The 12637-nt window shown below is 46.7% G+C and overlaps 1 pseudogene; it reads left to right on the plus strand.

Annotated features, from left to right (window-relative positions):
- Positions 1 to 1547: 1547 nt before the first annotated feature.
- LOC119432075 (U2 spliceosomal RNA) lies at positions 1548 to 1752 on the plus strand (annotated as a pseudogene).
- Positions 1753 to 12637: the final 10885 nt, after the last annotated feature.

The following is a 12637-nucleotide window of genomic DNA, read 5'->3' on the forward strand; positions in this document are numbered from 1 at the left end:
GCCTCGGAACAGCTGAGTAAGGTTCGCAGCAGCAATCACTACGTTCTCTTTTACGAAGAGGTGAGTGTCTCCTTATGCCTAGCTAACGTTAAAAAAAGGTAGATTTATACGAGTAGAACAACGAGAAAAAAAAAATACAACGCAAGCAGGCACGGGTTTCTCCTATCACAGGTCGTCACAAGAATGGTGGAAACCATCGCCATCGTCGTTATCAACGTAGTTTACCTCTTTTCCCAGGTTTAACTAACAATTCTATATAAGCGGAGAGAAATAACGATCACATTCCCAAGTCAGTTTTCTTGCGATGCAAGAGTCGTCTGTCGCAATTACAACATGCGTCTCAGCGTTTGTGCAACTTCAAACTCCTAAATTTCAATCGCATTGGCAAACAATTGGCGCAGATTTTTGAAGGACCGTTTTATTGTCGTGCCCAAGGCGTTTTATACGCCAGGTAGCGGGCAACGATGATGCAGCACTGGCACCTAATCTCAGCACGCAGTAACGTGGGCACATCTTTCTACGTTTCTGAAAATTTCATTGACCTGTGCCAAGAAGTATCTAATCTCAGCACGCAGTAACGTGGGCACATCTTTCTACGTTTCTGAAAATTCCATTGACCTGTGCCAAGAGGTATCCATAAGTTTTGCAACTAGAGCTTTTATTTCTTGTTTTAGTTCCGGGTTTTGTTCGTTCGAGATTCGGATACCATTTGTATGACATAACCCGATTCAGGAATCGCCCAACCAGAAACCGCTAATTTTATCCTTCTTGCGTCCGCTGTATCCATCTTACGAGTGGAAAAATATTAATGTCGTCACTTCATCTAATCCAGAAGCTGCACATTATTGCGCAAACATTAATTCGGCAGTCATCCTGAGATGGATTCTGCCGAACTTTTTTTTATCGGGGGAATACACAGTTACATGCTTATTAACCTAAACATGTTTTGTGTTTCAACTGGGTTAGATAAAAAAAAAAAACGGTGCTATGGAAGAATAACGAATCAAATCATACTAGTACAGTTATTTACGTTGAGAAGAAATTGCTGGATGTTTTATTACAGGAGCTTAGTACGGAAGAAAGAACAAAAATTAGAAAAATGCTGGCGACGTCACCGTATACAATGGAAGCCAGGGCCGGTCTTCTTTTGTTTCATAAATTTTAAGGCCGTCTGTCCGAGGCTTGTTTGTTGCAAACTCGTACTAAAAAATAAGTTAACTGAATGTATCTGCCTCTGTCGAAATAAGGAACCAGGTAACATGTTCAGTGCTCTGCCTGCACATAGAGCTTAAAAAAATGCTAGAGCACTACGAAATTTTGCGACAATTTTGTCTTCAGTGCCGTGTTCTGGGCGCGATGTTCAAAGACGAAAAAATATTTGCCCGGAATTTCTACCGTGAGTGTGGGACCTTTTCAATTAAGCCGAAGAAATGCACTGAAAAGTACCTTTGAAAGAGCTATACATGTCTCTAGGGTTGCTTAGTGAACTTTTGAATTTTGTTTTGAGGGAACTGCAAATAGCAACAATATGCCAGGGTCACACTGTAGTATTTGTCAAAGTGTAGTAACCTGGGTCATAGTGTAGTATCTGTTCTTATCAGTCTAACATCTGATACGGCTTTTATTTGGACCCAAGACATTAAACCTATTTTTGCAAGTCGGCCGAGTGCTTGAAGCCTGCTCCACCTCCGCCGCGTGTCGGCCCGGTATTGCACTACTATCTTTGGGATTTTGGGTCTAGGGACATCGATCCGCTGGAAACTAGCCATATACAGCTTCACTGTAAAAAAAAAAAAATCATGGCAAGTTCAACCATGCGCTTCCCACAGCAAGCTGGCAAAATTTCTGCGCATTTGGCGCGATACAAATTTTCTATGGGAATGTTGATATTGCAGTTCAACCGTATAGGATTCTTGTAAGCAATTACCCTTACGGGCGGTGAATTTGTGTACGTTATGTGTGGTAAATGTGGGCGTTTTACGCATGGTTTCGTTGTCTCGTGCGCGCATCGGTCGGGCGGTCAGCCCGAGATAACAGACATTCTTCAGGAATGCTGCAGGCGCGTCCAGTGGTTTGTGCTGTTTTTATCGCTCGAGTGAGCACAATGCAACGGCGATGCCCACGCTGAGTCGTTGGGTGCCAAAGCGTAGATCTATAGGAGAGCCCGGCACGGTTTATAGGCACTATAAAAACACTATAAAGGCCCTCCTTATCCTCTAATTCATGCTCATATATCAAATTGGGGTGATAGGAGTGCAAAAAAGGCATTTGCCTAAAATCCGGCCTCTGATTATAACCTACCGCGAGCCAAGCACACTGGGTTGAGTTCGCCAAGCAGCAGGGTCACGTGTTGGACTGAGTTACTTAGGGCGAAACGGCGTAGGGGGTGGCTTCACGGAGAGTTGGCTTGCTGGGGCTGGCTACGTGACGAAATGCTTTCTCCTAGTTTATTTTATTGCTCCATTGGCCCTGCACTTCTTGACATCCAACAAGCTATGTAAAAATGGCGGTCACTGTCAATGAAAGGGCTTAGAGGCAGCCATTTAAAATTGTAATTTCAAGTCAGATTGGGCTCTGAAAGCCGCGTTTCTTTCTTTCTTTCCTTTTTTTATTATGTGTATAGCTACAGTGGCCCTTCGACTCTCAGTTAGAAGCATAAACTTAGAATAGCGGGGTGACCGTGTCATGGCCCCCTTTTTTAATCGACGCTTTTGATCCCAGCTTCTGTCGGCCTGACGCCTTTGCAGGAGTGCGGCAGGCATTTTGCCAAAACCAGTCCTACGGTTGTGTATGGGGGCGGTGGAGGATGTGCGTTCGTCAAGGTCGGGGCCAGAGACGTGGCCAGCTTCGATACTCAAGGCACGATTGAATACAAGGTGAGAACACTTGCCTCCACTCACCGACCTAGCGTACCTCTTGTCTTCAAAGGAGCCACGGACGTGATAAATAGAACTTTCCACTTTTTCTATTAAGTGAACATCCTTGGTCTTGAAGCTAAAGAAAATATTGGTTGATCCCTTTTCAAAGAGAATCGGTCATAACACGAAAGTGTAACATGTTTTATAAGAAGCAGTAGGCAGTTTTCAATCACATTAGCAAAAAATTCGCAGTTCCGCCCGAAAGGCGATTGCGATAGCAAATTAGTAGATAGCTATACGAAGTAAGGATAGTAGTTTTAACGGCCGTATAAAGTTGTAAATTTTCGCTTACTGACTAAATAAACAAGCATGGTGTCACGCGCGCACAGGGAAACATGAACACACCTCGCTCGATGACCGCGGAAGCTCGTCAAAACGCTGGAGTTAGAAAGCGCGCCAGCGGCAGCGAGCAAATTGACCTTCCCGCTGGCTCTCGCTTCAACGTGAATTAAACGTCGAAAGCACAGCGCACACGATGCTACGGCGAATGCACTTTGTCTCCATCGCTGATAGCGTTCAAGATGAGGCCCCCGCGGGCGCACACCTCGGCCACATCACAGATCGCTTTCAAGATATGGCGCCTGTGCGGCAGCTCCGTGAGCAGCAGCCGCGGGAGCAGAACACAGCCCCCCTCCCCACCCGCCGTCTACGTATCCTCCTCCCCGTACATCGCACGCGAACGAAGATCGAGCGCTTCCGGCCGCCTTCCTTCCTCGCGTGCGGGAGATTAAGCTGCGGTTGCCGGCTCACCCACGCACGCTTTCACTCGCGCACGCAGCGTTAGGGGCGGGGAGACGGTTTTATCGCCATTGAACTTTCATTTTCATTTCGTTTCATTTTATTTGGGCCCATTTACAAGCAAATGGAGGGGGGCAAGGTAAAAGCTGCTTATCGGCAGCTTGAGTGGTCCCTGGCCCCCTTTACATATTGGCAGAACGGTGGCAAAGAACACTTTCAGAAATGAAAAAAAAAAAAAACAGTGGGTTACATCGATTAAAGGGAATAATTACATTTCTTTCACTGTGATTACACGTCGTTTCACTGTACCATGGTGATTTAAATTATAGTTTTCGCAAGACAAATGAGCTCCGATGGTGTCAAGACATGAATGTCAACTCCGGCTTCTAGATAAGAATTTAGCAGCCGTGGCAGGGTGTTTGCGACCATTTGATGGCCGTAATTTGTTCTCGAAAACGGTACCCTTATACGGAACCTCACGGCGACGACGTCGGCGATGGCAAAAATACACTTGGAGTGTCCTTATAATTGCTATCGCAATAATACAAGTCTATAAATGTGCTCAGTTTCTTGATAATTACAGTTTAACTCAAAAGGCGCAGTATAATGACAGCTATAGCTAGCACGTTACTTATGAACGCTGGAGGATACCAGGCGCCATAGGTATATCCGATGCGACGGTGAGTACGTCGCTACCTGCTTTGTCACCGCATTACGTTACTCCTTCCCAACCACTCTTAGCGACTCCCCAACCCTTCCGCGGGTGGCCCGCCCTCCTGCCTCCGTGTCGTCCTACCCATCGCCGAATGCGACTCTTTAATCTCCCTCCGCCTTACAAAACTACAAAACTAGGGTGCCTCGACACAACGCGCAGACATTGAGGCAGCGATGCAGCTCTTGGCCTAACACGCAGAGCTTTTTTAGGGTAGTAAATGTCATGCAGTTGCTCCCCCGGCGAACACATTTCCTTTTCGAAAAGCTGGCACCAGCGACATTCCTTAGATTCCTTAGAAGATGCGGGAATAATTTCACTTTTTAATTAGCTACACAGTGTAATGTTTGTCTCCCCCGTGGTAGACCCCGATTGGAGGCGCGGCCAGGGAAGGTTTTGTCACCCTTTTTTTTTTTCCACACCGTGATTAGTATCGTGTGCGCTGCACCTTTCTTGCTGAGTCAGGCCTAAGCGCACGCGATGAACATAGGAACATCTTGGAAAGGCCGCAGTTGGTGTAGAGTCTTACACGGTCTAAACATTCTCCCAACACTTCCAACCGCATGGACGAAATATTAACGAAGCCTTTTGCTGCCCATGATTCGCAGGATGACTTAATCGACACTGTCACACCAAGTGTTAACACTCGCGGCTGATTTCCCAGTGAGCGTGTAAGAACGAACATGAGAAGGTCGCGCATGGAACTTTTCCTTTTCATGCCTGTCTTTTATTTATCAGTGGTATGTTAGAAACGAGAGGCATTCACCCCTTTTAAATGACATTGTGACATGCTGAGAACGAAATACCTATGAACATGGACAAAGTAACTGTCTCCTCATATTTGTTACCGTAAAAGTCGCTTTTCGCTATCTGCACAAAATTGATGAAGATGTCCCATCGCGTGGCGGGCCTGCAAGTTAGTGCTGCCTGCCCTTCATATCGGGGCATTAGAAACTATTTCAGGTGGGCTTCTTGTCGTCTGTGACGACACAATGGTCTAGACAAGTTAGTTTCAATATTCTGGAAAGCTGACGGTAAGCAGATGATTTATTCCCTTCCTAACAGTTGCACAAGTACCCGATTTCGCAGCCGCGATGAGTAATATACGTAATCGTTTAGAGTTAGCTCTGGAAAGGATCGAATTCAGTGTTTAATATAATGTACCATGGGTCTCCGGAGGATAGTGGTGGCCCGTTTCTTCTATGCGCAGATGAGGAGTGCCTACCAGCGCCTGAACCAATCCGGGACCAGTTTGCCTTCTGTGGGATGGCTGGTGTACAATGTCACTGGTGGACTGTCGCCCTACACGTGCAATGGGCAGCTGAACCGCTTGGAGAAGATACGCGCAATCATCGACACGATTTGAGACGCGCGCTGCAACGCCATTGATGGACTGCAGTCTAGGCGCTTCGTCGCCCCGCTGACGTCAACGTTTCATTTCTTTACGACGCGTTGTGTTTTTTAAACCAGAATTTCGTCGTACGACGAACTTTTTCCATTACTTCATTGCCGTTAACAATTACCTTTACTTATTATTAAGCTTCAGACACCATGTCAACCGACAAAACTTGACTCCAGTGCGACTCTGTGGAACCCCGAGCAATGACAGGGAGGGAATTCTTCCTCATTTTCATTCCAAGACCCTGCGCTGTCTAACACTGCCACTTTTGCAACTGTGTTCGTTGGTCCGGCTGCTGACTGAGCGCGGTTTTAACATTCATTTTTCAGATTTAAAGTTGTTTAGGTTAAAATAATATTCAACATTTACTCGCAAGTTATTCATTTCTTTGTTTTTTTTTCTCGAAAGGTTGATCCTGTTGCCACAGTTTCAGCCAGTGTAGAAGGTTTTTGCCCATCCTCGGAAGGAGAGAGCAAAACGCGGGGCATGTTCTCAGCAGAAGTTTTGGATGAAGTGAAACAGCGAAAAATATTTATCAATATTCAATAAATGAATGTGGTAGAGCTTCGGTCGCTATCATTGTGACAATTTTGTGCATATACCCCAACCATTCACAGTAATATATTTCGCATTTCTTTATTTTCTTTCACAGAAAGGAAAGGAGCGATCGCAAAAAGATGGTAAACATAGTTGGCGGCCTGTCGCGAAAAGATGATCGTTTTGGAGCTTGGAGAAATTAATTAGCTTAGGAAAAGATAAGCGGCTTTCCCTCTTTTCACTTTCCGCTTATGCGCCATTGGATGCGCTAACTAAACATATTCCTGGCGCAAAGTGGAACAACATGAAATCGGGGGAACACATAATGAAAGAATGCGTTGGAAGAGAGCCTTGATGGATCGCTTTGTGTGTGTCTGTGTGTGTGTGTGTGGGGGGGGGGGGGGCAGTGACGATTTTACACTCAGCGTGCTGCTAGTAGTTGTCGATTTCGGTGGGGACAATGCCTGCTGTTCACATTCACACTTGGGCAAGCAACACATACTATGTGACCCACTGTCTGAGCCAACGTTACCATAGACTAGGTTCAGTTGTTGAACTCTTCTTAGGTGCTGTATATTGCGGGAGCACCCCTGCCATAGTTTGCGGCCAGAGGGCGGGAGCGTCGCACGTAGCGCAACGCGCCTGCAGCTCTGCGTTGGCGAAGGCACTTGGGTCCTCCAACTTCGCTACTTACAGACGGAACTAGTGTTTTTACCGATGCTTTTCAATGTTTGTACAACCTCGCGTTTAGCAGATTGATTGGGAAACTTTACTGAGCTGTGAAAATGCTGTTGCGCTCCCCCGGATTGCGCTGTTGGAGTGGCAGCAGCCCTGGCCGTCCGCAGCGCTCTACTAATCAGTTGTTGCTAATAGCTGTAATCAGCTGTTGCTGATTAGTACTAATTAATAATGCGAACACATTTATGGCTCTTGAGGTGGCGTTGGTGTGACCACACGATGGTCCAAAAAAGTCAAGGCAGCCGAAGTGAGCCAATCGAGGCAGTTGACATCATTAAGGTAAAGTTAGTAAGGAAAAGTCAAGTAAAGCAGTGGATTAAGGCGGATCTAGTTAAGACACAGTTAAGGCACTCGAACTTGCTATAATTAGTGGAAGTCTAAGCTAAGACTGTTCTTTCTTCTTTCTGGCCTTTTACGTGCCAAAACCAGTTCTGAATATGAGGCACGCCGTAGTGGAGGGCTTCGGAATAATTTTGACCACCTGGGGTTCTTTAACGTGCACTACAACGCAAGTGCACGGGCGTTTTTGCATTTCGCCGCCATCGAAATGCGGCCGCCCCAGCCGGGATTCGATCCCGCGACTTCGTGCTCACTAGCGCAACGCCTGGTGCATAAACCCACGACTGCTAGTGTTAAGGCGAAGTTAATTAAGGCCCAGTTAACTAAGATATAGTTAGTTAAGGGAATCGAACACACGACTTTTGGTCGGAGCCGACCTTTGGTGGTCGCAATGCTTTCGACATCCACGTAGGGATAAGTGCCCCTTGAGTTTTTCATTAATTCACCCTAATCGTTGCTACTAATCAGCACTTGTAGCTATCAGCAGGCCATTGGGTTAATTAGTACTACTACATGCTACAAACAAGCAGTTGTAGCGGTCAGCAGGCCCATCGGTGCAGTTCCTTTAAAATAGTAGGCATTATTCCAAGACACCTTCTCTCGATATGTGCACAGTCTCAGCACTTCATTCCGGGATGAAGAAAAAAAAATGAAGCTCGCGCTTTACAAGTGCAATGTTCAAGCCTATATGAGCTTTGCTCGCTTACAAGCAGACTTTACTTGCAGATTCATGGCACGTTCCCGCTGCGGGAAGCGCGCGTAAAAGTAAAATGTTTTTGACAGGGGCCGTAAACTGCTCAAAATGCACACGGCATCCAACACGCCCAAGAGTGTCGCAAATAGCACCGAGACTGCGGCAAAACACGGACGTATACACACCGCCAAAGCACGTGAACAGCCTCGAACAGTGCTTCGGCGCCTATAGTCCGCGCCGTGCTAACCGAGCAAAGTGTGACAGCAGCGCCACGAGATGCGAGAATCGGTGGTGGGTCCCACGCAGTCACACAAGTTCGAAAACTGAACCTAGTCCAGCAAGGTTGGTCTCAGCTACATTGCACGCATCGCAGTCTGGCGAGTCGGTGCGTCGGGTGCGATTTAAATCTTAGGGAGTTTTAGCTTGTCCGCCATATGGTGTACGTACTGCAGCTCGGCCGCGGCGTGGCGCTGCCGTTCCTCGGCGTTGTTCGCCATATTTATGGCTGCTCCGCAGGAGACGATCACATGCTCGGCCCGTTGTTGCTGCGCAAAGGCTTCATGTTTTATCGCGTGTGGTTCCCCCTTTTCAAGAAAAAGCTTTTGTTAAATGTATTACTGAATGTGCTGTGCGAACGTTCAATAAAGTGAGCTTCGTGGTGCAGGTATGAAAGTTGCCTAAATGTGTTAATGGTGCTCCGAGCATGCATTGCGTATCAGGACACATTATCAGTGCATGGTGTCCGGGCGCTTGTCCTAGAAGATCAAGAAACAAGCTCAACGATGTCGGCATTCGAGGGAGGCTTCCTATAGACTTGCCGACGTAGCCGTATATTGTGAACACGCGTCTGCGATAACGTGCTTTGCACGTGGCTTTCATTGAACTCCTACTGGCTTCAGCGAACCGTTCCCTTGCCTACGAGTGATTGGTCACAATGGCCATTTTCCAGACGAAAGCCCGATTCTGACCAATCACGAGAGGGCAGGGTAATGGTTCGCTTTTCGAACTGTTATCAGGTTGCACCCCTCCTAGAACACACGACCACTCACGGTCGTGAGTGGTCGTCTGTAAATACGAAACGATGCCTACCGAGGCGAAAATAATAAGCCAAGTGCATGGACGCGCGCTGGCGCGCGTCTTGAAAGTTCAAACCGCCTTTCCTTCCTTCTTTCATATTATGAAATCCTACAACACCTCCGGCTGAGTAGACGCACTTTACCCCCGCCTGATCCCAAATTAGATAAGGCAACGCAGGTAGCATGGAGACGCTTACAAACATTGTCCTTTCCAAATCGTTATGTATTATCAAAGATAGATTCTATGACATACAATCCTCAATGCAAATTCTGTCCCCAGACGGCCACGTTATACCACATGGTCTGGGCGTGCCAACAGAATCCGCAAATATCGGCCGAGCATAATCCGACGACAGTCGAGTGGGAGGCGACCCTGTCCAGCTCGGACCCAGAACAGCAACAAGCCCTGGTCAACCGAGCCCGGACGGCGGCAAAAGCCAATGGTCTTCCGGACTAGGAGGTCCGACCACAAAACGTCTATTAATTTTCAATAATAAATGTTTTATTCTCTCTCTCTTTTGATGCGCGGCTAACGCAAGGCGCACTGGCGCGAGCTTTTGCGTACCTGCGCAAAAGCTCATGTGACTGGCCACCCTTTCCTTCGTCACATTGCTTACCAGCGGCGAGCGAGAAGCGTATTCCACGCTCGATGTGGTCCACTCTTCGGGCGATAAGTGGACAAGAAACACCGGCGGTATCAGCCAAAGGGTACTGCACAATTTCGCGCTAGTTCTCGCTTGTATCACGAATATATCTGACGGCTACAGGCATTCGCACTCATCAGTGGGACACAAAAGACACTCAGGACGTCGCCAACAGTTGAGTATTCAAAGCGCACACTCCAGTATACAGCGTGCAACGAAAACACGTAAATAAAATACGGCTCGGTCAATTTCAGCTAACATTCTTAGATACAACAAGCCGTATAGTTTTCACTAATAAGCTTTGTCACGCTTTACTTATACAAACACATGTAAACAAAACGTTTGCCAAGAAATCATTTTTTTTTGTAATGATAACTCTTCTAGATTTGTGAAAGGTTACTGCGATGACTTGTGCCTTGTGTCCGTCTCTGTTTAAAGATGAGACTTCCCGGCAAGAGTATAATGTGCCTAGAATTAACCAAAGCACAAACTCTAAAGACATGTAAATGTTTTAGTCATAAAGAATTGTACACGCAAGTCACTGCAAAAGCTGTAACAGGTCGAAAAGTGTTATCAGGTATAGCTTCTCTCTTCTTTCTGGGGTTTTACGTGCCAAAACCAGTTATGATTATGAGGCAGCCGTAGTGGAGGGCTCCGGATTAATTTTTACCACGTGGGGTTCTTTACCACGCACTACAAAGCAAGCACACGGCGTTTTTGCATTTCGCCTCCATCAAAAGGTTAGCCGCCGTGGCCTATCAGGTATAGCTGGCGGAGCAGTACCCTAAGATGGACATTCACCGCAGAAATATATATAGGCCCTTAATCGAAGGCACATTCGGTGGTCTACAAAGCTACAGATGGTACAAAGAGAACGGCTGCGACTAACACCTTATAGACGGTTATGAAGTAACGCGGTGACTTAACGTGATTAACCTACGTGTAATTTAAGAGGCGGGCACCCCAGCTCGGTGGAATAACAAAGTTTTTAATCAATCAATTAGTGGCCATGGCATGGCACTGCGAAGCAAGAGGGCGGCCGCACCTAACTGAAGGCAAAATGTAAAAGAAAGAGAAATTTAAAAACAGGTTTGTGACGTGCATTAGGTGTACTTTAAAGAACCCCACCCTACGGCTACACAAGTCACCTATACTATGTAAACTCTGAACCCGATGTCGTCCCGAATTCCAAAACCACATACCAATCTGCTTTTTTCTTTTTTTTTTACGCTACACGGTGTTTTCGGCGTACGCGCGCTAGCTGCCCTGCCTCGGGACAACGAAGCTGGATCCTGTCGGCTTAAGTGAGCTCCAGTGACCTGTCGACTTCATTTCACAAGCTGCGTGCTGCCAGTCTGCTCACTACACGGCTCTCAACCAACCGCCCAACGAGCCCGCCTAAATCTGAGTTAGTAACTGACTCAGATTGTTGCACTGACATTGTTGTGTCTAGCTAATGGAATCTGTGATGCCGAGAGAACTTTCTCTCGGCTGAGATACGTTCAAAGATCGGACGGGTCTCGGATGGAGACCGACCTGTTGCGCATGCAATTTATAATCTATGTTACTATGGATGTGTAACAAATTGATGACCAGCTCTTCTTGAATGAGATGTTTCATTTCCTTGAAGTTATCAATGCTCTTTACTGGCATGGTTACTTATTATTTCCAAATAAACACCGAACTTTGGAGTACTTGCTATAAAACTCTGATGACCCTCCGATTACCAGCTTGAAACAGATCCCTAGTTTTAACGCGTTAGCGTTAAGGATCTCGTGATACCCTGCAATGAAAGGAAAAAAAAAACGAACGTAATGTTTAACTTGGTACATTTGTAAATTTAACCTGAAAGAACCCGAATTTCGGAATGGTTTCACAAAACGTCCGCTTTCTCCCCGATTATCAGCTTATAAAATAGCATCCGAATTTACGCCCCGCATTTAAAAAAATGTATAAAACCCGAGAACGAACAACCCTATGTATATGTGACCTCCGCAACGTATCAATAACGTTGTCTGAAGCTTCGTTTTCCCTGCTCTAGCGGTACGCCGAAATTACGAGAAAAATTCAATCTATTTTAGCTTTCAACTCCATTAAACAGATTTCTATCTGTGCAAACTCAGTGACTGACAGCGTGAAGTGCACCTGACCTGTACGAAAATTGTGTGAAACTAGTGTGAAAGTTTAGCTCACGACGCCGCTATTATTATTATTTCCGTTTCCCTGATTTTCTCTGTGGAAACATTTGGGTTGGGAAAACGGGGGAAACAAACAGAGCACAGTGTGAAAGAACCGAGGAGCAGACGGGACGCCCCAGAAAATTTACCACTACCGACAAAGAAGCCCTTGTCGGAACCTTTCATGGCCTCCAAGATAGCGGGCGCTGCAAGGTTCTGCTGCCAGCATCAGTAATTTCAGAGGACATGCACCTTCGCTTTTAATGTTCCGTGCTGCGTACAGGTGCCGCGGTAATCGCAAATCTCACTGCGTATGCACCGCCAAATATTCAGATAGCATGTTTAAATTGTGTGCTAAGCAGTCTAGTCCTATTATATTATTGCGATAGCAATTATATGGACACTCAAAAGCAGATTTCTGCCGTCGGCGTCACCGTCGCCGTTGCCGTCGCCATCGCCGTGAGGTTCCGTATGACGTCAATGGAGATGAAATCGTCGCCGCGCGCCGCCGAACGCTGTATGTGCGAGTGAAAGGGAGCGAGGGACGCGCTCTTTCACGGGGAGTGAACGCACGGCGGAGAACAAACGCGCGTTCTGCGCCGTGCTTCCTTAAGGGCTGCAGAAGTAGGCGTCTCTTTCCTCCTTTACAATCACCATATATGTAG

This window comes from Dermacentor silvarum, chromosome 10 (assembly GCF_013339745.2).
Source record: "Dermacentor silvarum isolate Dsil-2018 chromosome 10, BIME_Dsil_1.4, whole genome shotgun sequence".
NCBI lineage: Eukaryota > Metazoa > Arthropoda > Arachnida > Ixodida > Ixodidae > Dermacentor > Dermacentor silvarum.